Source organism: Ciconia boyciana, chromosome 5 (assembly GCF_034638445.1).
Source record: "Ciconia boyciana chromosome 5, ASM3463844v1, whole genome shotgun sequence".
In the NCBI taxonomy this organism is placed as follows: Eukaryota; Metazoa; Chordata; class Aves; order Ciconiiformes; family Ciconiidae; genus Ciconia; species Ciconia boyciana.
In genome coordinates this window covers 60,833,320-60,860,382 of record NC_132938.1, presented here as the reverse complement: position 1 = coordinate 60,860,382, position 27,063 = coordinate 60,833,320, and the positions used below count along the sequence as shown (strand labels likewise).

Genomic DNA, 27,063 nt, shown 5'->3' with positions numbered 1-27,063 from the left:
TGAGGAGAGACATCTGGCTCCCACAAGTCTAATGTTATAGTCTCATGGTGATGCAGAGCCCTAAATTTTGTGCTCCCTGTACTTCAAATGAAATTTGCTGGGTGGTGTGGTATCAAGCCAGTGCTTCAAATAAAATAATTAAGAGTGAAGGGGACAAGAGAAAAAATATCTTGGTAGACAAGGTATAAAGGGTTTGGTATGTTATCTAGGCTGAGCAAGAATTATCAGGATAGGGATTAATATTGCTGACCAGGACTACTGTTCAGCTATGGTTTACATTACAAAAGAAAATAAAGTTTCAGACTACAAACTAATAACCAGGAAGACAGAAAATAACTGTAACCCGATTCAGTATTGAGACAGGTTACCCAAACTCCACACAGAGCTCTAAAACATGCAGCCTTAACAGCTCTTATAGCTCACATACCAACCCCCAAGCTCTGCTGATCTGCATTTCCCTATCAGTCTGGTCAGTACTGATCGACAGGAAGAGGCCAGTCCCCTGACTCAGTCCCCATTTCCTTCCTCCTCCAGGTTAGCACTTACTATGAAACAACATGTGCCACAGAGTCCCATTTAGTTCATCACCACTGTTTTGATCAAAGACCTAGCATTTCCTTGATATATCAGAAAAGAGTCTCCTAGTAATTCTTTGAAAAGCCCAAGCTTTTTTAGTTGTTTCAGTAAAACAATTTTTCTCTTTCTAGAGAAAGTTTCCAAATACCTTTTTCACTTTTCTTATTTGAGGCTCACATAATATTTGAATCTTACCAACTTCACCTTCATCATTAAACTAGCCAATTCTTTATTATGGGAACTTGAAAAGATAAATCACAGCAAAGTTTCTGCAGAAAAGGTCCAGGCAGAGGGGAAAAAGAAAGGAAGGCTTTCTATATTTAATATTGTACAGTCTATTTGACCATGAAATTCTTCTTCCAAAAAAGAACTGAAAAAAAAACCTGAAACCACCAAAAAGTAGAGAACTATCTTGCAAAACACAGCTATCTACAAAGTTTTACTTAGGTCAATTGATTTCAACAGAATGTAGATGTTTATCTTAGTATGATACCCTATCACTTATATGGATTTATTTTTAAACAAAATATTTCAATAGGTTGAGAATGTCTACTTTGTTTTAACTTAACAAATCACAGTCCTTCAACTTTCCAGTTCATGTCAGGTTTTGTGGGTTTCTTTGAAAATGCCAGAATGCACACAGGCCCACAGAAAACATTGCTTTTGGTCAAATGGCTATAAGAAAAAATATTTTTTTAATTTTATGAAAAATGTCATCATATTTCTATATCCTTTAGTTAAGTAATCCAAGCCACATTTTCAAGTGTTAATGAGACACCTGCTCACAGTTACTTCGGTTTCTAAGATTTCATCTCTGATCCTCAAACCACATTGAAAATGGGATCTATGCTTTCAATTTCTTTATAAAATACCTCAATTCAAACAAGTAGTCTGACATACCAATTTACAGCTGTCTGATATACTAATTGACAGCCATAAAGATAATTTAAGTTTTCATTGGTCATCAAGAAATTTCAGTTCCCTCATTGAACTCTGTTGGTATCTGGGATTAAAACTGTAGTTTATTATGGAGATTTTAATTGCAGTTATTGCATCGTTGTCAATAGCTCTTAAAAACCAGCCATTCAGCTAGAAACGTGTTAAATGTTAACAGTTCATACAAGAGGCATCCTGGTTCTCTAACACAGAGCTGATTGATGACATAAGTAAAGCCAGTTTCCCTTGCCAGTAAAAGCTACCTTTTTTTCCCCCCTTTTGTTACACAGGAGAAGTACACCCCGCAGTCAGGTCAGCATTTCCTGAAAGGTTCCAAAGAGCCTATCTCTTAAAACAACAACTTCAGGCGTCAATCAGAAGCAAAGCATGTTTCATGCAAAGTTATGAAATAACACACACAATATGAACTTACACCATAACATTTTTTTTCCTCATTGTACCACAAAGGTATCCGGCTTGGTTTGATTTAACAAGTCGTGTATCAAAGTTGATGAAAACCCAACTTCCTTTTTTTTTTAAGGATCGTTCATCTTTTTAAAGAAAACAGTTTCCTGAAATTAGGTACATTTATAAAGCTTTTCAGAAAACAGGAATAGAAAAAAAAGTATAATCCTCATAACCTACCAGAATATTTGAAGAAAAGAGATTTCCTTATGAGATGAAGCTTTGTGCTACTGAGTCTTTGTTTCTGTTCATATGGAAACCTGCCTGCAAATGATAGCATTATTTTTTATTTTAACAAAGATTGGCTAGAACGTGTGCTGGCACAGCTACAGAAGCTAATGAAATAAAAAGAATAAATTGCTGCTCTGCCTTTACAGATTTCTCCCTTCCCCTCCTTTTAATACAGTTTTCTGTAGAATATTAAAATCATACCATTTTCAACGAGAACCCGTGGCAGCTTAACTCAGAGGAAGATATTCCCGCCAGCAAGCAAATGTCGTCTAGTCTGCCTGTTTTCTAACCCGTGGAAAAGGAAATGTGGCTGTTTTCTGCAGTCTCTTGCAAGTGTACATTGCCCCATTAACTTCTCTGAAGGGTTTACTGTAATCGTGCAATGCATTCTGGATTACAGGTCTGAAGGTTTAAAGTCCTTATACTGATAACCGATTACTCCTGTTGATTTCATTGTTAATAAGCTGTAACACTCAGCTGTGGAGTAGATATGAATAAAGTTTCTGCAATCATCTCACACGTCAGAGATGGAAAACCTGTCACACTAATGAAACACCTGAAGATTCCATATAAACTGGGTGAGACCTATATTTCTTTTATCATTACACCTCCACCAGTTTCTTTCTGTATATTGTTCTATTATCACAGAATTAGTTCAACAAGGGCTATTAGAAACAGCAACGAAATGTCTCACTACAAGTATTTCAATAGTTCCTAAAAGAATAATGGTTTTCCTATTGACGGGAAAGCATCTCCTTTTCCTAGCTGCAGTCAATTTAACTGGCAGAGTTTTCCAGGACTGGCATCTTAAGAACAAATGACAAGAGAATTTCACTTTCTTGCCTAAAAGAGGAAGGAAAGCAACTGTTGGTGGCAGATGATAGTTGGAAAACACCAGCTGAAAGATCCTATAGGAAAGAACGAAACATGAGCAAATGGTGTCAGCATGTGGACATGGAGCAAGTGAAAAAAGGCAACTCATACCTGGTGTAAACAAAACTCCCATAGAAAGAGAATTTTTAAGTGCTAGGTGAGAGCATGCGCAGGGGATTGTGGTGGTTTAATTCCCTCCTCTGGTATGTACCCTTGACAACAAACTCAGCTTGACTTTGCATTGAAAGCATGACAAAAAACTCGTCAGTAAAGCTGGAGAAGCTGAGGGAAATCCTTGTGTTTTTAAAGGAAAATATAGGTAAGAGAAGCTGCTTGACAGAGCAGATCAGATCAGATCAGCCATCCATTTAATGGTCTACATTGCCTTTCGCAGAGGATACCAAGTGCTTTAGAAGGTGCGAAAAAACTTGTATAGCAGAGAAATATTTCTAACCTGTGTGATTTTGATGATCAACCTATTCCCTAAGCATAAGTTTGTATTTTATAACAGACATGCACAAGAAAAAATTCTCCTATTTGGGAAATGTTACATTTCTTCATTAGTCCTGGATTTTTAACATGGTTCTGACCCTCCACTCCTTCAAAATTGGTATTCTTCCATCTTCTCTGTTGTCAGAGAAGCCACATACTTCTAGCTGTTTAGGTACTATTTTTAGCTACTTCTGAAAGAGGACAACTATTTCTAATAGCTACTCTTCTTGATTAGTACTTCAGCTAGTTCTATTAAGTTGCAGTCAAAAAGGACAAAGAAAAGTGTATTCCCTCAAAAATAACTGGAAAATTCAAAGAACATAATTATCTTACAGATAACCCCACTGGGACAAGGATACAATCATAGGCAGAACTCTCCCTTGTTTACTGTAAGAGACATGCATGCTGAGAGATCTACTCACATTACCTAAGGTCAGGCTCCTGCACTTAGCTACTGAATTATCTCCCCGACTCCATCTACACTCAGCAAGAACCACATTCCTGCTGGGAGCCCAGGGAATTTACCTGGCTAACTCAACCATCTAGTCTGTCAGATGCCTATGGATGGCTGGGGCAAATACTCCCCCAGACCACCTATTCCACACGATTATTTCACTGAAGAGCTATGCGTAAGCATCATTGCACTAAGCCAACTAACTTATTTTACATAATTACAGTGTATTCATTACTGCAAAGACCACAGCTCAACAAAGGGAACATGCCAGGAAGTAGGAAATCTCCTGATAACTTTGACACACTGACTTGCCTCCTGTAAGACTAATCCAGTGTCCTACTGTTTATTCATTTTATTTCTGACTTTAGCCACTTGTATGGGATTACTGGACATGGCACAACCTGTGCGGTGCAACAGTACAGTACATCTCCAGTAAGTCCAACACACCCAAGAAGCACTCAGCAGAAAAGGGAAAGAATATAATGAAAAACAGATGTTCTTGACTTCCCCTTTGGTTTTATACACCTGCTTCTGCTTTATCCCAGATATTCTACCTCAAAATGTATAGTTGACTCAAAATACAAGACATGCAAGAACCAGGCACTAATCTGAGTTAACAATCTGCTTGCTAGCTGAGGAGTCATGCATACATCCATTATTACAGGACTAAAAATAGCAATCCTTTGAGAAGCTGTTAGAACAGCAAAATGTGGCATGTGGATATAAAAGTAATCTGTGGATAAAAGAAAAACATGGTGAGAATCTATTGCAAACAGATGGTTAAATAAAGCAAGCCATTTCATCCCAAGTTTGAGTAGCAAATATTGCCATCGTTATCAGTGATGTCAGAACCGACTGCTCCACGCGGGGTCTCACTGCATTCCCTTCAGAATGGCCAGGCTCCCAAGGCAGTGGAGTCTGCTCCAGATGAAAGCTACGTAGATTCCTAGCACTCTTTGAGTGCTCTTTAGGTCTTGTTTCCACCCATTTTGTATCTCTGCATGGTAAACCTCTCCAGAACAATGACGTCCCCTACTGTTCAACACTTTGCACAGTGGAAGTCAGGTCCAGCAGGGCCCCCAATGAACCTATTGCAACAGCAAGGCATCAAATACCAGATAGTGGCCCATAGCTTCTTCATTCTCCGTAACAGATGCACAGGCCATTTCAGAGGCCCTAGCAGAACCAGCGTGGCTGGTCTACTGAAATGACATATTAGTGCTGGCAATCAGCCCAGAAACTTTAAATATAGTACAAACTATGGCTCCAGCTCAGAGGAAAAAGAGTAAGAAAACAGTAAATACCTTGAAATTAAGACTCCTCCGGAATCTCATCTTAGTCTTCAAAATTAGGAGCCTAAATCTAAATACTGTGCACATATTGCAGCTACACAGCAAGGTTCCTCAGCTGTTGGCAGATCTGGAATGTCACATAAATCTGTCACACAGGGGCAGAGAGAAGGAATTTGAGGGGCAGATGTGAGGCAAATACCTTGGTCAGGATCTCACAGCATGATTTTACATTTCCTTCTTTTAAGAAGTGCACGCCCTTAGGATCACTATTTTGATGTGTGAACCTTTTGCTGGGTGGAGGCTCTACCCACTCCTTCTTGACTTCCAGAGGAGATGCCCCATGAAATTCACTCTCTCCAAGCACACTCTCCTTTATAAGTGGGAAACTGTGGTTTAAGGAGTACAGCTACAGACAAAAAACCCAGGCTGCAGTTATAGGATGGGTCCTTCTATATCCATTAGCACAGGAAAAAAAAAGGATTCACAGTCTAAAGGGAGACAAGAGGAGCAGCTGAGAAGTGGCTTCCTCAGATGCTGAGCTGCACATGGAGGTCCCTCTAGATATGGGTCCCTAATATCCAGCCAAAGGGAGGCAAAAGTAAAGACAACTCACTGTAATGGATAGGAAGACTTGCTTTTAGGCAGCCTCCTTTTCCAGAGTAATTCAAGCTAAGAGTCATTCCCTGAGAACACGCTCCACTAGAGGCTCATGCAATAGAGCATTTCTTAGCAGCACACTTTATGGCCTGCAACGATATAAACAAAGTTCAGCTGCTCGTGCTCCGACGCACTCGCAAAACACAGCCCTCCCTCAGCCCAAATCCACACTTTGGCACAATGCCGCAGAACACAGGCTATATTCATTAGACAGGTCGGTTCTCAGGCTTCATCCATTTCAGTCTGCAAAGCTGTCAAAAAAAAGTCACAAAATGACCAGAAAATGCTTCCACCGTACCCGCGGAAGACAGCCCAGCTTGTTCAGTTTGAAAACTTTCTACACCAGAAGTGCCTGATTTTCAAGACCCCAGCATGCCCGTTTCCTGCTGTTATAAACACCCGATCAATCTCAGCTGGGAAACACTGTATCCATCACTGGGAACACTCAGAAAGCTTTCTCAGGGACACACCACTTTTTTCACCAGTGTAGCAATGATGTAACTAGATGAGGTTTCTCAGGCAACTAAAACACTGCACAGTCAGGCTACTTGAAACAAAGGACTTGCTAAAAGGAGACGGTGTACTGTGAAAGCAGAGCTAGAATTTGCATTTCATTAAAGACAGACACTGAAACACGTAACAAAAAAAAGTCATCCCACAAAAAGAATTATTACTGGGATGGTCACTGGAAATTTTTTCCTTTGGAAAAGGGAAGTTCCCCGAGGAGTTAAGGTAAGGAGGACACAATACTAGAAGAGGAACATTTGTAATGGGTAGCACTAGTTCTACTGTGACAGAAAACCATCAAGGCACACTTCCCTGTGCCGTAGGTAAAATATGCTGGACAAAGCACCTCTGTCCCACTATTCCAAGAAACGTAACATCAAGAACACAGACACTACAGCTTATTAGCACTTGTCAGATAACATGAGGAAGTCACGCAGATGATTTCAGTAACTCCTGATAAATCAAATGAGCAGGAATTTACCAATTATAATTTCCTACTGAAAACAACAGTCAGCTGCAGTGATGGAAAGCAAACTTTTTCACACCTCTGATTTTATGCCTCCTAGGTAGACTTCAAAGGCACATCAGCCACAACACGAAAACTATTTTCAGAGCCTTACAGCTGGATACATTTAGTTACCCTTTGCTACTTTTTTCCTCTAAACATGCACTTTCTCAATAACCTTTCCCATCTATTCTGGAATGTCATCAATCTAATCAGGCATCAGGACATCAGGCATCAGGACACTTTGGATTTGTCTTAGTTCCCAAATCACTCGGAAGAAAAAATACAGAGTGTATCTATGTATGAGCTAAATGGAAAAATTAAATTATTACTAATGCCATAATGATTTACTATGGAAGTTTTCATTTCATTTTAAAGGAAAAAAATATTGAGGTTATTTCCAAGGCTTAGAACTCTGAATCTCAATCTGTTTTTCTGGCGCTGATTCTTTGTAAAGTATTGTGTCAGTCCAAAACATTACTACAGTAGTAGTAACTGCTATTAATGAACATTACAAGTGGACCATCTGACAAGATGCCACAGCCAGGAGCCATTATTTAGAACAGTCTGTGCCCTAACTTCATTTGAAATTACAATAACCAATTTTTTTCTCCTTAATTCATCTATCCAATCTCAAAATGTCAAATCTCTCTGATTAGCTCAACACATACACTGTAACAGAACATCTGAAAGTAGCTTCAAAGGACACCAACTTGCTTGGCACCTTCACATTGTGTGCACATGGTCACTGAAGAACAGAAACACAAACTTTAAAATTCATTACCAAGCCTATGCTACTTAAGCTCAGCAATCAAATTACAAACTTTGCATATGCAAGAGGGGAGATCTATCACCTGCCAAGATGACATTTGTAATCAGAGTAAACAAGCAGCACAGCCTAGATTTCCTAATGTGGCAGGCTATTTACAGGCTCTGATTTTCAGGTGCTGAACGCTCAAGACTGCATACATGCAAACAAGCCATACGCTTGTGAAAATACAAACCACATGCTCCAACCTGAAACCTTCATTCTAGGAAACAGAAGGGACTGGGTTAAATTGTAGACTGTGCTGTCCTCAAGCATTCCTCCACTCTGGCCGTTAGCACCAATATACCCAAGCTGGGGACACATAACTCCCTTTGCTTTGCTGAAGGGATGGAAAAACGTGCTTAGAAGGAAGAAGTGAGGAGTAAACAAGTGGAGACGAAAGATGAGGGCGTATGTGGGAACCACTTAGAATCATGTTGTTGCTAAAATAACCTTGCAATGTGAAGAAATTGGCTGCAAGTAGGTTCGCAGCTACAAAGAGCCACAAAACCTCAACATGGTTTGAAGCAGTTTGCTGAAGGGAAAGAGCTGTAGCAGCTGGCTTGGATTCTGAAATGTGTTGGGGGGCAGGGGGGGAGAAAAACAAAACAAAACAAAAATCCCCATGTGTTCAAGACCTACATATCTGCAGAGAACATCAAGACAGCCTTAGAGAGCACAACAGGGCCTGGACCAGAACCACATCTCTTCTCATGAAGGAGTGAGGAGTGGACTGGGAACCTTACCCAAGTGACTCTCCTATTTTCCCTGTGCAGCCTCTATGAGCAAGGGACTCTCAGCTTTTGCTCTTCCCAAAGGCAGACTGGGTTAGGAAGCTCTTAACACCCCTCTTTCCACCAAGTATATTTATCTCAGCAAGTCCCAATGGGCCTGAATCCAGCTACATCAAACTTTCTGGGCACTTGTGACTGTTATGAAATGGAGTGACTCAGCCAAGCTACATCAGAAAGAGAGCATCTTTTATTTGTTCACAGAAACTTAATAAGCCAAGGGAGGAAAAAAACTCAAGTGTCAGAAAAGACACATCCCTACATATCTTCATCTTACAAAGCTTAGCCCTTCTCTCTAACCTTAGGCAGGTATTGCTATCTGGCTTTCTGTCTCCCCATATACTTCTGACTGTTCTGCCTCCCTCCCTGAAGCTCTGTGTTTCAGAGACTCTTAGCCATCTGTCCGGTGATGCAGTTGAATCAAAGGTATTAGTGTTTATTTACCACCAGCATTTCCCCACTTATGTTCCCATTGCCATGGTGAGCAGCAACAGAGCCTGAAAGATAAGGTCAAAACATAGCCTAGATGTCTCCCACAAGCCATCTGGAAGAATTGTTTTCTGAGGAATTCTCTGCCATGGATTTACCATGTGACCAAAAGCCAACCTCAACTCAGCACTCTGGACTCCTAACTGAGCTCCTGGGACATCTGGGAACAAGACCCATTCCTACAAACCTTGAAGCCAGATTCCCCTCCAGGAACTGGAACTTCCCAGTTCCTTACAGGTTATCAGTGTTACCTTTCTGGTCTGTGTCAGACTCATCCTCTTTCCTTCCACAGTGTGGAAGTCCAGGTCCCTGCCACATACCTGCATTGCTTTGCCAAGCACCCCAACACCACTTTTCGATTATTATTTTCCACCTTTCAGAAACTTTCCAGCCTATCCTTGCACTAATTACAATGGTAATGTGTGACAATATATGTTGCATCTGAATATAATATTTGTGAAGACGAAGCAGATCTCTTCCCCAGTTACTATACCACTGAAAATCAAATGTCAGCCTGCATGTCTTGGATTACTCATAGATAATGCAATTAGCATCACAGTACAGTTATGTAAACTGTTAATCAAACATGAAGACAGAGGAAAAAATAGGAGATGTCAAATGAACCCTGGAAAGAGACATGAAGTACAGGCTGTCAAGGCTGCACACACTGAAGTGCTGCAGGAAAGATTAAAATTATTGTGGTAACTACGTCATGATTTAGGCCAACCTAAGAGGGAGGCTAACGCTTGGTGAAAACCTGGACCAACGCAGATGTTCAGCATGAGAAATTGTGTCCTGGAGACAGTTATGAGGACACAAAGTATGGAGCACCAAAAAAGCTGAAACAACGCCGACATACAACAGCTCTCTGTGCTGTCTCAGCAGGAGTCAAACTTCAGTCCCTGGGACCTACCAGAAAATTGGATTTCAGTGTAAGCTGACATTTCTGAGCATTAAATAGGACTATTCAAGAGATGAGAACACAAAGTGCAGTATTGACAATGGTGTCAATATATCACAATGGTGATATCGCAACGCAGCTTGGCATCCTAGACTTAGATGAATTATGCACTGGGCAAGACTGAAGCTTATAACTTCTGTGTTATCTCTTGTATCAGCTGAGCCATGTCTGGATTAATTTTAAGACAACTATTTTGGGACCTCTTGCTACATGAAAGCAAAACCAGGTTCATGTCAGTTTTAGCTTGGGAGACTGGCTCAAATCCTTTGTGGAATCAAATGCAGACTCAGGCCTTAATTTTGACTTAGGTATCACAATACAGAGACGTCAGCTGTTTTTCCCCTGTGAATTGCAACAAACCTTCTCTACTGATAAGTTCTGATGTCCTAGCTGCTTTCTGATCTGAAAAACACCACCACCATTTAGAAATTCTTCCCCTCTATCTTGAAACACACTCTTGAAGAGCCTAAGTGAAAGGTTCCTTTTAATCCGGATCACTAGCAAGATGCAATATGATCAAAAACCCAGATCAAAATTAAGAAAAAGACACAGTGTGCTGAGGAAAACAATTAAAGATTTAGCCAGAAAATAGGCATAACTCAAAGGAAACTTCCCTATGTAATAGACAAAGTGTCAGTAAAGAGTTGTGAATAATTCTTGCCTGCTTTTCTCACTTCACATCAAAACCACACTTCAGTGTTTTGTTGCTTCACTCCTAAGAGATCTGAAATGCTTGCCTTGACTGACCATACAAATCAGTCCAATGAAAAAGACCAAAACTGTAGTAGAAAGTACATACCATAAGCTTAGGAGCAATGCCTCAAGAGTTGTGTCATTCAGCAGGCAAAGATTACACTACAGCCCCTCACACTTGGAAATAAGCCCTCTCTTGAAAAAAGCCCCAAGCAAGTAAACACAAAAGGACATCATAAGGAAGAGCAAAAGCTCTCTCATTGCATTGAGGTGACTAACATGCAGCACATCAGAGCCTTTCCAAAACACTGCTGTACTTTCTAGGTCACCATGTGCAGTTTCCAGTGCCTTTCCCAGGGCAAAAGGGTCTGTAAACTAGTCTGGAAGACAGCCCTGATCAATTCGCAGCTGACATATATATATATCATTATGTTATAGGACTGAACACCAGCCCATGCAAGCAAAGTCTCCTTCCTGGAGGCAATATGATCCTGTGCAAGTCATTTTCACTGTCTGCTTCTTGATATTTCCAACTGTAGCAAAGACAATAATGATGAGGCACACTGTAATTATGCATTTAGATAAGATGGTGAAAGACATCAGAAGTGGACACCAGATGTACTTAAGATGAAGTCACTCTCTGTGGCTTCTTCTCTTCACTGACAGTCATGGAAACCCAGTCAAAGAACTTTAACTAGACACTGAACTTTAAGACATTTGGAACCAGACAATCCAAACCCAACCCTAGCAGTGTAAGAGTTAGCGTCATTATTAATATGCTGAATACTACTTCTCCAAAAATCTCAATGTGAAATATCAAAATTCTCCAGAAGGTGGGGGGTTTTCGCTCCCCACTGGGTATGTTATCATAAACATTAATTGGAAAAAGCCTATTTACCTCACATACGAAGGGGGGAAAAAAAGCGCCAAGACTGGAGTTGCCCATGACAGTTGCAGCAAGAAAACAAGAAACTAAAGAGGCCTATACCAACATGAAAGCTTTTAACATGCCACTGTAAAGGTTAAAATGTCAGATAGATTTCTTCAAGAGTCAGATAATTTTATCACAAATCCCCTTAATGGTGGTGCATACTCAGCTGAGAGGAACTGTGGACACAATTTGGTTCTAATTCTTTGAACTCACAGATTTTTTAATTTTTTGTTTTAAAGACAAAATAAAGGTGAAAACCAAACTCTTAAAAGAAGCAGCAGGAAAGTCTTACTGAGGAGGACAGTTTTGCAGTGGCACTCCCAGCATGCGATGCTCAGCTGACCGAGTGCAATTCCACCAGCATGCAATCATGCCCACCAGCTCACAATCTGGCCCAGGGATTCCAAAGAAGAATGCAGTTGTCACCTCAAGCTGATGTTCGCCTAAATAATAGTGCTCAGCAGCAAGAAATTAGCACAGCACAGATATTTATCACACCAGGACTCTGATCTGTCTCACCCCACCTTCTCTCTTTCCTTGGTAACTCTGGGAAAGAGATTACCTTTCTCTTGGACTCCCCTTGATAGCAAGGGACATCCAGTTAGCTCTTCCCAGTAGAAGGAAATTCTCATGGACCTAATGTTCCCCGTAACAGCAAAGGCTCACCTATTCTCTCTGGTTGTCGGGAGAAGAGCACATTAGTCAACCAAGATGAAGATTATAATGGATGCAAGGACTCCCTGAAGACTTTCCCCTCACAGCCAATTCTCTTCCTTGCTGTTTCATGAAAGTTGAAATATTTCTGTGGGAATGTACCAATATCAAACTTCCATTAAAGATTTTTTAACTCTAGGATGGAACTCTGGAGGGAAACTAAAGAAACAGACTTAATCCGCTCTGTGAGTACCAGCACTTCTGTACAACAAATACAGCAGTGATTAAGGATCTCGCAGGACCCAATAGCTTTGAAACTCGATCTCATACAATATAAATACAGTCCCATGACTCATCCATCCTCTTTTCTACACCTCCTCTAACTGATTACATTTGAATCATGCATATTAGAAAAAACATCAAGACAGTACCGTTAGCTGCACTACAAGTTGCAGAAGCACAAAATGGCATGAAATGCCTAAGCCTTTTTAATAATGATGCTGTTCTCTGCTGCAGATCACCTGGCATGCACAGCTCAGCTCTCTGAAAAAATAATGCAGTCGCTCCCTGATTAAATTACTCCTGGAGTGGAAAAGACATTGAGCAGCCTGCCTGTTGCGATTGGCTGTGTAGTGACTGAGCCCAATGAATATGGAAATAATGGAAATCCTAGACCAATATAGACGAGAAGGAATATGTGACCCACATAAAGGGCATGCTGGAGTTGCCTGAAAGTAAAATCATAGTGTTACATCAAACAAGTGAAAAATGCTTAGTATCAGGGATAGGGGTTAAAAAACAAATAAAGATGACTTCAGTAAAATGCCAGAGGGTTCCAACAGAGACGCAAAGCCTTTTCAAAAGCCCTTTACAGGACATCATCCCAGGAAAGAGGTGAAACTGAGAATTTGTTAAATCCTAATTCCTAACTCTAATCTAGACCTTTGTGTCCCTTTTGCTGTTGAGGTTTAATAGGTTTACAAGATTACTAAGCAGTTGCCAGCCAAGTTTCTTTGACCTGGACTCTGAAGCTATGACCTTTTTAGTAGTTCACAGCCAAAAAGATTCTAATTGGAATATAAGAAATGGACAACTATCTTAGAAAAAACAAAAAGCTTTACCACCAGATGAGCCTGTTTTCACCAACTCAAACAAATGAACTGCAATGAAGGTAAGAAAATTACAGCCCTGCACTAACTGGAGAAAATCTGTAACATACCTCCATTAAATCTCTAAAAAAAGCCTACATTTTCCTTGGACATGGCTCACTTGCCCACCTGTGCTAACCAAGAATAACTAGCATGCCAGTGTAAGAGGTGCTTCTGGTGAAAGAGAAGTGGTCTGCTTCCCACATACTCCCTGCAGCTAGAGTACAAGGCACATTCAGGCATCCCATATAGCTCTGGCCCTCCTGGCACGTATACCACTCCCTGGAATTGCTAGCAAACAGGGGATGTTACAGCAACTTTCTTCAGGTTCTTCTACCTGGCTGACCAGGCAGGTAGAAGGCAGATCCAGAATCAAGGGAGAAAAGGGAAGTTTAAACCACATTTGGACAAATGTAAATATACATGCACGCACAGTTCTAAACTCTTTTTGGCCACATCTAAACATTAGGGCTACTGTCTCATTACAATACTTTTAAGAGGTTCTGAGATGTGCTCTCAAAACACAGTTTTGCATGTACTGTACATTTGCAATGATCTAGTTTCTTAGTATAGTTAGTTCCTAAGGATTTTAGAGTGAAGCTTTATTTTCCCTTCTCTAATGCTAAGAAATTTTCCTTTCATTCCTTTAACATTATGTAAGTGCTTTTCATTTCCTGAACAATTCTCAGAGAAAGCTAGGATACTTGTGGAATAGCTTATTAATTCATTCATAAATACATATACTTGGTTCAATTAAGCATGAGAAAACTTCACCACTGACTTTTATCTCATAGGATCACCTGCACTGTCCTGCAAATTGGAAGGTAAGTGATGTGTTCTTTAGGCTGTTTTCTATCCCTGTGGCTCAAACAAATCTCTACATCAGTTTCTAAGCTAGTAACCACCACTCTCATAAGTGCATCAATCTAAAATATTTCTGTTTCAATTTGCTAGGATTTGAGTCAATATTCTGATGTGTTATATATTCCCCTCAGATGATTTTTTTACTTAATAGCAGTCTGATGAGAAAAAAAAACCAGAGCAGTTAACCTGATTCACAATACAGACTACTGTATATTTTGCTAATAGCTTTTTACAAGTTTTCCAAAAGTTGATTTAAAACCTCTTCCCTGCAATCAAGAGGCTTCACCTTCTCACAAATAAAATAATAAAAAGTTTCCTGTAAAACAGGTGTTTCAAAACTGTTACCTCTATTTTCAGACTATTCTAACTGAAGAGGAATGGTTTTCTTAAATACTGGCTCCACATTAAAAGTGCATATAGGAAAGACTGCTTGATGTGCCAGAGTAAAGTTCCTCCTTTCCAAATCAATACAACTCTTGAAGTTTCCCACTGTGAAGGATGTCAGTACCTATGTGATCATCCTAAATGTTAATGAAAACACCAGTTGTAGGATACATGAAGGCAAAGAACCCAAATATAGACATACTCTGGACTGGACAAGTTGAAATCCAACAAACAGCCCTATCAGGGGGTGGGTGACTGGTTACAAAAGGTAAAAAATAAAAATGCACACAATGCATCCTTCATAACTGGAAGCCCCTTTGTTCCGACACTGAGTGATTACCATTGATCCCTGGCACATGCAACTCTACCTAATTCCATTACGATCACCATTGCCAGCACTTTCACAGCTACCTTCTCTGAAGTAAATTCATAGGGGAAAATGCTGAAAAAAACTCTTAAATTATATAAGGACTAAAATCCCATTTTTAAGACTGAAATGCTCTGCCTTGTAAGCCCTCCCAGGTGTAGCTGAAGTACCACCTTGGTAGCAGAAATAGCAGTACAGGTGACAGAACGTCCCCTCACCTTTCACATCCCAGCAAAAGATGTGAGTGAAACACAAACCAGTGACCACCAAGGCTGGTCTGAGTAACACGTGAAAGTCACTGAAGCCATCTGCTTTAGTGCATGTGCTTGGGAGCCCTTTGGATAATCAATCACTCCTGTGGTTTGAATATTTTACCCTGTAATTCTTCATCAACCCAACTTTCAAAAGCAGTGATCACTTACTAAACCGTGTCCAAACCAGGTGAGTTACAGATGGCTCAACTGTTTTGAAAATTAAGTGATTCTAATTTCTACAATAGAATATAATCTAGTAGGCAGAGCTCTGAGCTGAAATGCAGGAGACTTAAATCCTGCTTCTGGTTCTGCCACTGGCAAGACTCTGGGTGAGTCTTTTCACCATACACAAAACAGGAACAATAAGAGAATTCCCTCAAAATCTGAGCAACATTACAAACAGATGATTAATAGGGATATCTGGCTGCAGGCTTTTGGCTTTGAAAATCTTGATGCAGTTTCTCATCCTGGAGAGGGAGAGAGGATTATTCTGTTTAAGCACTGTAAACTATTTATAGCCTTAGCTATAAAAAAAAGTTTTGCAGAAATAGCAAGCCAGAAACCTATGGCTGCCTCAACCCTCTCCAGTAGAAACAATTCCCAGGGGTATCTGCACACTGTTCCAAGGTTGCTGGAGTGCATATTGTTCCATGTCTTCTTGCCAGTAAATTGTAGGACTACTTTCAGTCACACAATGGAGAGGAAAAAGGAAAAAAAATTTTCCCCAGGATTTCACTTCAGTAGAGTTTCTATAACTGTTCTGTTATTCTTTTCTTTCCAAATAGGAGGATGATGCCCATGTCCAAGTGACTGGTTTATGCTTCTCTGTTATCAAGGCAACGCAACATGAGGACAATGGCTATTCATGTAAATGGAAGGGTAGCCCACTTTGTCACAGGCACAGACTTGGAAATTAAAGCTATCACCTCCTGTATTTGCTATTGAAGATGAAAACTTCCTGCTAAGTTTTTCCTATTGTTTCCCCCCATCGTCTTTGCTAGATTATGCCCAATCTAGCTCACAGACATCACTAGCAAAAATGAACTTACCTTGGATGCTTGCGTTAACTTAATGCAATCCAGTTGTCCCTACTACGCTCATACCACCTCTGCAAGCCCCTTCTCTCGAGCTGGGAGCAGGCCACCAATTAAACTGGCAGAATGGTTATATGGCTTCAACGGGACAGCAGAACTGCAACTTCATAGAGTTTAAGGCAGACTGAAGATCTCAACAATGTTTAATGCTAATGTACTCTTAAGAACACTCCCATTGGCTTTAATAGTGCTGGGCATGGAACAGAGTTAGCATATTACAATTTAGCCTAAAAACCATAAACCTGTTGATGATGAACCAGAAAATGGAATCCAGAACTGTAACTATTCTAAAACTAAGGAGCTAAGCTTGTGCCTTTAAAAAAAAAAAGCTATTGCTTTCAGTATAAGGAAAACTACTAATTTTACAGAACTGAATATTGCATTTCTTCCATAGGTTCTAGTAACAGCAAGAAGCTATGTGGTCTGGGTTGCCTTTGACAGTCTACAGAGGAGATCTAAATAATCCACAATCCTCTCTGTCAGCCCATGTAGTTAAATGTAGTTAGAAGTGGTTGTGCTGCTGACCCTTCAAACCATGGACTCAAGATTAGCACTTCTGAGAAAAAAAGCAAAAGAAATCTGCAAAGCTTCTACAGCCTCATCCTTGATTTCTCCGATGCCTTCCAGTCACTAGAAACTTAAAAATAGGCATCCATACAAAGAACATCACAATCAAGAATTCCAAACACAGTGCCTGAAAGACCAGGCTGCCATGTCTGTATTTCCTAACGACGGTGTGAAACAAGAAGACAGGCTTTCTGTACCCCTGAGCAGTTACTACCTACAGCTGTAGCCTAAATGAGTAGTTAATAAACCAAAACATGTGGAAACCTGCTATTAAGGCCCTAACTTTTGATGTTTTGCTGCAGCTGAGGTAGAACACAAGGAATAAAGTTATTTCAGCTTGATCAACAGGCTCATGGCATTTCCCGAAGCAGATGCTGACAACTGCCATTGAGCTGGTCAAGCTCCCTGGAGGCTGTGGGAGACATTCAGTGTGTGGTATTTTTATCCAAGTCTTTATTCTCCAGCCTAAATGGAATCAAGTTGCAATGAAAGGGTCCCACTCAATTGCATGAATAAGCAAAACCACTGGGGTTCACTCAAGCCCTCCAGCAGCATGGCATTCTGCCAAAGGCTTCTCTTCAGACCAAGACATGACTTCAGACATGACTCCTTATTAGTAATATTATAACAGTGCTGAGAGGCCCTCACAGAGACTGCAATCGCACACTCAGTCTAAAATGCACACATGACGAGATAATCTGGGTGAAATATTTGCACCCTGAAGAGTTAAAAGAAAAGCAATTTGCAAACTGTGCTACAGACCCATTTCTCTCTAGCCCTTGGTCCTTAAACTTTTCAGTTTATGCCCCCCAAGTCTCCTATCCTGTCACCTACTTCAGTGGGCCCATCCTTAAAGAGTAACACACAGATCTGTGCTATCTTCTGACAACCAACCTTCTGTCCCAGTGTCAGGAAAAAGCCAGTCAGACCTCTGCACAACATTGAATGTGTTAATACACCCATTGGTAGGGAATACAGCTCACCATGAAGACATTTTTTCTGAAAACTAAGTCCCAAAGGGAGGTGAAGAGATTTACTCCCTTTTGGACTAACCAGCCAAGTATAAGAAGGTAATGCATACACTAATAAAGATATCTTTCAGTCTCTAATAATGAAATAATTAAGAACAATGATGACACCTTGTCTGGATAGACACAAACGAAATGGGTTTCGGGATGAAAGACTAACACTGCACTGTCTGAAAAATTTTGTAGAAAAGACTGAATAAGAAATGAGAGGTTCCTCAAGAATCAGAAAACGGTGTGATGGAGCTTTCTCTCATCAGAGGGGTAACTAACCAATGGAGGCTTGTGAACAGGGTTTTTCTAATAGACGTGACCTGAAAGGTAAGCTATGTGCAAACAAGAAAATATTGTCAGAAGAGGATCAAATCAGTAGGATGGGGTAAAAACCTTTCTAATATAAGCTAGGTATAAATAGATTAAGAATTTTTGCCTTTTATTTTTTGTCTATATCTTCCATAAGTGTTTCTAAGTGTGCTGCCTATTTTAACTGTTACAAATAAAAGTTCTTACTGCATTTCCTCTTAACCTGGCTTGAGTTGTGCGTGATTTAGACTAACTAGACAACAGCTAGCCTTTCCTTACTAAGGACATGGCAATCCATAGACTAGGTCACTAGGGTAATAAAACAAGCACCCAGTTAACCTGACACTGTTCAGGGCATGCAAGGAGAAATACAGCAAGACACAAGCTCTGCTACATTGGCTAGGTAGAAAGCTGGCACCACAAACATCAGGAGAAACAAATACCTTCCAGTAACCGTTGGTAAGCAAGAAGGCTGGAATCCAGTAAGATACTCCAGCATACGCTTCAACTCCAAAGATCCCAAAGAACGCACCAAGGCACCCCCATCGTTTATTCTCCTTCCCCATTCATGCTTTCTGGCAAAGTAATGTCAGTAGAAATGTCAACACATCAGGGTGTGTTACTCATGAGATTCCCTTTGAGAAGCAGGACTGACTACCTCACAAACTAGAGATCAGAAGGGAAGCAATGCAGCCCATACACCCTCTGCCAGTGATGGTGGATCAGAGATGGTATCTAATTTGTTGAGGAAAGGGTTCAGAAAATGTGTTATATAAAAACCACATTAGTTTATTATACTGCTTATTTTTAAGGTTTTTAAGGCACATTGAACTTGAGATAACTTAAGCAGTAGTTCAACAGAATAAACTTTTTTTTTTGACAGTAGAAAACAGGTTGCAGACATAAGTTGTGTATTTGCACTGTGACAGGATATGGATTTATAACTCACAAAAATAGATGACAGAAAATGCTTAGAAGATTTGGTGTGATATTGATTAAAGAAAGTTAAGCCTCAATGGGTTTTAAAACCACCTTTGAATGAATTTATTCATTTGAGTGGTGAGTGGCATATATAAAAGCTTATAGTCATAAATATTTTTGCTCTGTAAGATTAAAAATAGTTCACTGTAGCTTTGTAACTCTACTCTGTATCATTCCCTACCCCATCCCAAGTGAAAGCCTCTCGACAAACTGTTAAAAGACAGATCTCTTGAATGGAGTCAACACTATTTGTAATTCAAACAGCAAATAATTTCAGAGATGTGAGGAGCCAAACAAGATAGATTTAGAACATTTTTCTAAATTAAAAATGTTTCTGGGCCTGTAGTATAGCATGTCTGCTTTAAAACATGCTTCCCCTTGTAAGAGATGTCACAAAGATTCAGATGGATTGATTTAAATAACAATAAAATTATAGAAAGCATGTGTCAAAATCTTGAATTATAAAAACTGTAACCTTGCTACAGAAAAGGGTAAAAGAAAAATTAATCTCACTTGAACGGCAAGTTCTTAAATTGCTTGAAAAGAAACATAAACAAGAAGTAATATTTTCTAATTCCACAGGCACTAATCATAGCTCACCAACAGTGGTATCGCATACAAATTCCATTTTCAATGCAGTTGCATATGGCCAATGTTGCAGTGACACCTTTCAGCTGTACTGATCCTCATAAATAATGATTCAACCTTTCAAAGCTATATACTTCCCATAACAGGCAACATTAAGTGGAGAAGGAAATAAACAGTCTGAGATGAATCATTATTTTTCTATTTTATTTTGGAGAGCTGTTAAAAAAAGAATACACCAAAAATGCACCATATATGTTTGAAAACAATTCTACTCAAGTTAAACATTACCATAAAAGTCGTCATCATCTTACAAGGAAAGTGGTTCACAGTGGAAACAATTTGTAACACAGTTTTACGAAGTTTGCACAAGAATTGCCTACCCAGGGCAAGAAATCCACTCACACACTTAACGTGATAATAATAGAGGAGAAACCCGAAGCACTTACAAAGATGATCTCTCATTGATCTAGGGTACATGAGCTAACAGGAACATTCAGATACATAGTAGATATTGTTGAAATAAAAATACAGGATTTTAAGTGTTGCATAGACAAGGAACAGCTTTGTGACAAATTTATTCACACTTCATCAACAAGAAAAACAAATAGCAACAGGATAATCTTAGTAACTATAAATGAAGGAAATACTGCATCTGCTTCATATTCTAATTTCAGAGATAGGGAAAGAAGATTTCCTTACCTCAAATACAGCTTGAAGAGAGACATTAATGATATGTCTACATCCTTTCTTAGTTCCCCTGATAGCAATCTAAGAAGAAATACAAAACAGCAAATAACTATCTTCCCTGCAGACAGCATGTGCCCAGGAATGACATGCTTCCCAGTAAACTGTGCTGAAAAGAAGTGAAAAAAAACCCTATAACTCAAAAAGACAATCCTTGCAAAATAAAAATTCAAAAACTTTATACTTTAAATTCACAGTAAGGTTTATTGCATTTTGAGGGAGTAGAGACATTCAGGAATTAAATAATATAGACATAACTGTGATGTCACCTCAATTCTCAATAAAATATTAATTTGGTACATTTGTCTACAAAAGAAAGATGGTAAATTCATCTGCACAGAACTCAGCCACTGAAGACCTGAAAAGATTCCTATTCCAGTAGTAGGCACACATGGGCTCACATGATACAATCTTGTTAACTTGCTTTTTCTTCCCAAACTACAGTGCTTGCTAAAGCTACACTCAAATATTAAATGCTTTGGTCAAGAGTTCATCCACTGACCTGCAATGAAAGCCTTGTGTTCAGCTCCAACATTTTCTAACAGCAAACAAGAAAAAAATGGATTCATGGAATGATCTGTTAAAAAAGAAAATCCTCACATAAGCTTTCCCTGAGGGGGAAGAAATATCCACAGGCTTTAAATTGGCCAGGCGGATTTAAGAGGAAGCAAAAAAAAAAAAAGGCAGCTCTTTCTGTTGCGTCAAAGAGCCCACTGTGCAATAGGAACAGTGAACAGAGTTGTTAAACTGGCAAGCTTTTGCTGAAGACAGCTTTTCAATATGCTCTCAGCATCGTCTCCCAGGGCTGGCTGGAGACAGTCCCACTCCTCTTATATGAGCTATGCTCCTTCAAGAGGCAATCACTCTTAAGGACAGTTTCTCTAAACATGCCGTTCAACTGGTTTTGCTGCACATGATGAGGGTAATTATGCACGTATACATACCTGCATTCACGTATCGGAACTGCATGCTCTTGGGGAAAATGCAGGCATATTCAAACTAGTGATCATTACCTCAGCTTAAGAGCAGGATGCTAAAGAGCAGGACTGCCTGCTAAAACTCTGTTCTCTGCTTATACCATTCAGTATGCTGCTGGAAAGCAATTTTGAAAGGCACAGTACTTACAGAGGAAACCTCTAATGCAATTCCATCGGGACATTGTAGTCCAAGCAGCACTCACTGATTAAAGGAAATAAGTAGTCACATGCTGCTGACTAGCTTTGTGTTTAGTGCAGAGAGCTTGGATAGCCACCAGAGACTGTAGCTACAAGGGATGAGCTAACTGTCCCTCCCGGGAATGGATGCTACATGACTGAAGACGTCTTCAGAGGCTGAAGCAGTGTATTTACTGTGAACAGAGCAAGGAAATCGAGCAACCTGGTTAAATGTGAATGAAGCCACATTCATCACCACATACAGGGAATTACTACACAGATCTCTGCAGCTGCAGAGACCACCCTGCATCCCTTTTACAAGCCATGGAGACCTAAGGAAAGGCATTCAGAGCACAGTTCAACCTACTCCAATCCGTATCTGGTCAGCTGAACTGCTTACAAAGGGAACCTACGATGGCTTTCTCAGAAGAAGGTTGCAGGCACCAACATTTTTTGAGATGAGTGGCACTCCAAGTGACAAGGCAACACACACCTGCAAGATGTGCACAGAAAGAACCTGCAAGGAAGGATGGGATTGGTAAGAGACAGGAATGAAAAAGAGGAAATATAAACTGTGGAACGCACTTTTCAACATAACTGCAGGATTAAAAGCAGGGACAAACATACGCAGCTGGTTAATTTAGAATTTATTTTCTATTTCTACATCTTCCAGAGTTGCCACAGGGACATTATGAGCCTGAATATGTGGGAAGGCAGCAGGAGGAAAGGAGGTACGTCCAGGAGATAAATTCTCCCTATCCATGTTCTTTCTCTACTAAGAAAGCTTCTATAGGGAAAAATTATTTCTTTAACTGCTTCTCTTCAAATTGTTCCAGGTGAAAATGAATTTCTCTCCAAAAAAGTGTTCTCATAAATGGCAGAGTAAGTTTCTGGATAAAGTACACCCAATTTACAAGTGAAATAATGGCATTTTCTAAGCTTTTAGCCCCGTAAACTGAATGCAAGGTCCTATTTGTGTACCAAGCAGTGTGCTGCTCTATCATGCTCTCACCACACTGGACAACTCACTGTGTTCAAAGCTCCAGCTGTAGTGTCACTGGAGTCATACGAGTATAGCTTTGGCCGTATGAGAGTACGATGATTAATAATTCCGTCCCTGCTGTGTGGAAGATAATTACAATCTGGTTCGGTTTCCCAGTCCTAAAAGGTAGGCAAGTATTTTAACACATCTCATAATAATAATACCTGCTCGTAAGATTACCTAAATTTTCCCCCATAAAATTGACTCCCCACTGCTCATCATTGTCAAATTGCAGGCTGAAGGAAACTGATCACGTTTGCTCTTTGCTTGAAATGGATTTTTGGTTTATCTTAGGACCATAAAAGAACAGTTATATGCACTTTGAACAGGTGGCTGGACCAGATGATCTCCTGAGGTCCCTTTCAACCTAAATTATTTTATGATTCTGTGAAAATGAGGTCAATTATTAAAAGCTGCTTTAGGCTACTACAGAAATGAAGTGGACTGTGGCCAACTCTAGTGTTTTGAAGCCAGAATTTGGATTCAACTGTGAAGACTATAGACAACCCCAGAGTCAAAGATCTCTGTTCTGTCGTTTCATGACAAGTGACAGATCTGCTGAAACATGCACGTTTGTACTGTCATTGCCACCTATGAGGTCTAACAGATACCACGCTATGGAGAGGGCTGTGTTGGATCCCACACATCCCATGCTGTTCCACTCTTGGATTCCCAATCTCCCTTTTTTTTCCTTCTGGTCTGTCACCCAGACATCCAACCTACTGTCCTCCAACTCCAACGGACACTTGGTCTCAGCCTCAAATTCTCAGTGACTGGCAGCCCAGACAACTCATCTTGGCTGTAGAAATTGCTCTGCACAAAGCCCAAGGACACAGAATTGGTAAAAAAATCCACAAAACAACCTTCCACATGCTCACTAGTGTATGTGTAGACCGGACCGCACTGCTAGCTCAACATAGACTCTCTTCTCCAAGGCCTCACTTAAATGATACTAAGGAGACTGATCCTTTTCAGATCTTTTCAGTACCTATGCAAAGCTTTAGAAAAGAGAGTAGCTTCCTTGTTAGCCATGCCAGACAGCAACTCCTGGTCCCCAGACCTAAGGAATGGCTAGCAAGTCAGGCTCACATCATGCAGCACAGCAGTTATCCTAACTTTTGCACCTCCACATCATAGATGACTTAATCCCATACCACAAACCTGACTTACCTGGCCCTAGCACTTGTTGTTAATACACCAGTCCTGCAGTAGTGATAACAGCCTGTGGGACCAAGTCAGGAAAGCCAACACAGAATGGATGATATCTGCTAGGATTATACCAATCCAGAAATTTAGAAGGTGGAGAATGACATTCAAAGCCCTCTGCCACTGTTCAGTGCCGACCTAACGCCTTCCGAACACTCTCTGTATTGGCTAGTCACAGCTGCCCTAATGGAACCCCTCAGTTGTGGCACAGAAACAATTTGGTGCGCTACAGCCAAGGTCTGCAATACCGCCTTTGCATGCATCACGTATCGCTGTCCCTATGCTGCGTCAACTATACTGCCCGAATCCACCGCATCTGTTATCTCTGTTACTCAGAGGCCTTCCTCAAGAAACAGGACAATCTTCCCAGGGAAAAATCAACCTTCACAGCATCAGACGACTAAACTGCCTTGAGGTCAACGCTGCCTATTTCCTGCTACAGGAGCTTACAAAGCCTCTTCCTGATAAACAAGGGTCATGTAGGCATTTCAGCTGGGTCCTGAATTCCTGCAGGAAGAAGGCTGTGTGCACTTCTAGTTGGCTGGCTAAAACATTGAGACCTTCAGCATGCCCTGGACTGTGGAAATCAAAACAGCACAATCTGTGCAAGAACTCATGAAAGCCGCTTTAGGTGGAGAGGAAGCTTCAGATGCCAACGTAACTAGCCCAGCCCCACCACCACCTACAGGCTTGGCTTCTGGGATGGGAGACGAGTACGCAGTGCCATTGGCACATCAGTAGTTCACATTTAGTACAGTAATAGCTCTAAACAGAGCACGTTGACCTGCTCGGCTAAAACCTATAGTTTATGTTCCCAGCACCTTTAAATACTACTCCTGTCTCACCTGATAGAGACTCAGTACCCATATTCTCAAAAACCACAGTGCTCCCCTTCCTCTCATCCACAAATAAAACATAAGCAGTGTTTCCCACTCTCTCACTGACATCACTTGCCCCAATCCCCTGCAATTCTTCTGATCCTGCTACCTGTCCTGTATTTATGAGATTATCACAGAGCAAACAGTTTTACGTCCTAAGTCCAGGGGTTAGGCACTCTTAATGTAAGTCCTCTGTTAGGTCTATCAGCAAACTCTTCCAAGCCTGAACATTGCTCAGGTGGCTCCTACCTTCAGGTGGCTCCTACCTATGTCCCCTTCAGACTTCTTGCCTGGTGTTAACTTACACTTTGTATGATGAAAAACTTTGACTCTCATCTCCCCCTTGCCTGGAGGGGCTGAGTAGACTGGCAAACAGGTGTAGCTTTAGGAATAAATGCAGAGGCAAGGATTCCACAAATCTCTGCAAGAGGCAGCAGGGTACTTAATTTGAAAATTGAGTTATTGTCTTAATGAATTAATCATTGCCTTAAGGGTGATTCTGCACCATAAATTTTGCAGGTGACTCCTCACACACCCATTCCTCTCCAAAAGCAACTTCTGATAACCCACTGCCATCCATTATCACTCTTGTAGCATCCTGATCCTGGCCTCACAAGCAGCATATGGGGAGTGACAACCAGCCCATCAGTCCTTGCTGGGCAGTTTCTGAAGAGACAGAATACACAACCTTGTTACTATATTCAGCCCCACAATGCAAAACTCAAACTTTTTTTTTTTTAAACTCAAATTTGGATGTATGCATCTGCACAAGTACATAGGGAAGAGCTCTGGATAGACCTACACACGAGCCAGTGATTAACATTGCTGCATTTGCAGGGGATTGCAGGGCTGTGAAGTCATTTCTAAAGACCTGTGCCATCCTACAGCAGTTTGTAGATTTGATAGCAGGGGCAAGAGAGGAAGAAGAGGAGGCATCTGTTTTATGAGGGACAGCCAACTTTCTGCTGTGGCTTTGGCACCTCTCTGAATGGCAAATTAATCACATACTTTGTGCTCCTTCAAATTGCAACTGACCAGTGTATGGTGAGAGCCTTGAGAGAGGGGGCAATGAACAGGATCCTGTTGCAGCCAGCATGTACTTCCAGCTATTGATAGGGTCAACCACTTTCAACGAGGCACTTGTGCAACAATTGTTACTGCCATCACTTGTCATGAATCCCAAATTAGGATTTGTTAGTACAGCAGCAGGAAATCAAAACAGGGCATGCAATAATGACAGTTCAAAGTTAGTCTGGACTCAGCCCCCTCCCTCAGAGGGCAGAGCCTTTGGAAGCACACCTCTTGCCATGTAAAAATTGGCAGACTTCAGCATCTCTGCCCCAAGCACAGCCCAACATTGCGGACACAGAGTGAAATCAAAGTAAGATCCCCACCAAAAGAGCGCGGAAAGTTCCTCACATAATGCTGTTGTTGGAATAGGAGGAACTGGCAATAGTATAGAGAAGAGGAGCTGAGAAACCAAGTTCCCAGGCCTCACAGGGACTCTACAGTTGAAAATCTGTGGTATCCTAGCACCATGAGAACACATTTTCACCTCTACCAGAATAACAAGAGGCATCTGTGGGCCTTGTGCAATAACTGAGAAAGAACAAGGCAAAAATATACCACAGCCATCTCAGCAGGAAAACAGGGACCTTGCCCCTTACCTGTAACAGAGGTTAAGAGTCTGTTAGAACTATTTGCTAATTGGATTATTGCACTAACTCCTGGATGTGGAGATTTACAGATTTGATCAGTGGAAGTTCCCAAGTGCAAAGTCTGTAAGGTCTGTTGCTACAGCAGAAAGGAACAGCCTACTGGAAAGGACCAAAGGAAGTGACAAAGAAAAAAATGGAGAAATTTACATTTTAGGTAAGTAACAGAAAGAGACAGGCTTGTAATCAAGCATCTTAACACTGAAAACTAACGATAAGCAAATCTCAGTTCCAGGTTGCTGGCGGCTAGGTGCATTTCTGTGGCGAAAGGTCCTGTTGGCATCTGCTGTTGGTGACCCTGGTATTGGGGCTATAAGAACCTTTGAGAAGCATGAGCCCAGGCAGTAGTGCTATTGCCTTGGACTTTTAAAGTGGGCTTTGATTTGCAGCAACACAAACTTCAGGAAGGCAGTGCTCCACTGCAACCAACATCA

General features: G+C 40.8%; 1 protein-coding gene across 3 annotated transcripts in view; it reads right to left on the bottom strand.

The window, feature by feature from the left end:
• CSGALNACT1 (chondroitin sulfate N-acetylgalactosaminyltransferase 1) overlaps positions 1–27,053 on the bottom strand; it is a 51,131-nt gene extending 24,078 nt beyond the window's left edge. Inside the window, exons 1-4 of one of the 3 annotated variants that reach the window (XM_072863153.1) lie at positions 26,843–27,053; positions 22,156–22,305; positions 21,137–21,211; positions 20,590–20,658 (exon numbers count right to left, since the gene is read on the bottom strand). The gene's annotated coding sequence lies outside the window, so the exon portion shown is untranslated. Of the gene's footprint in view, positions 1–20,589; positions 20,659–21,136; positions 21,212–22,155; positions 22,500–22,817; positions 24,860–26,842 lie in introns of those variants that run through there. The other 2 variants (XM_072863152.1, XM_072863154.1) reach the window with 2 other exon arrangements.
• Positions 27,054–27,063: the final 10 nt, after the last annotated feature.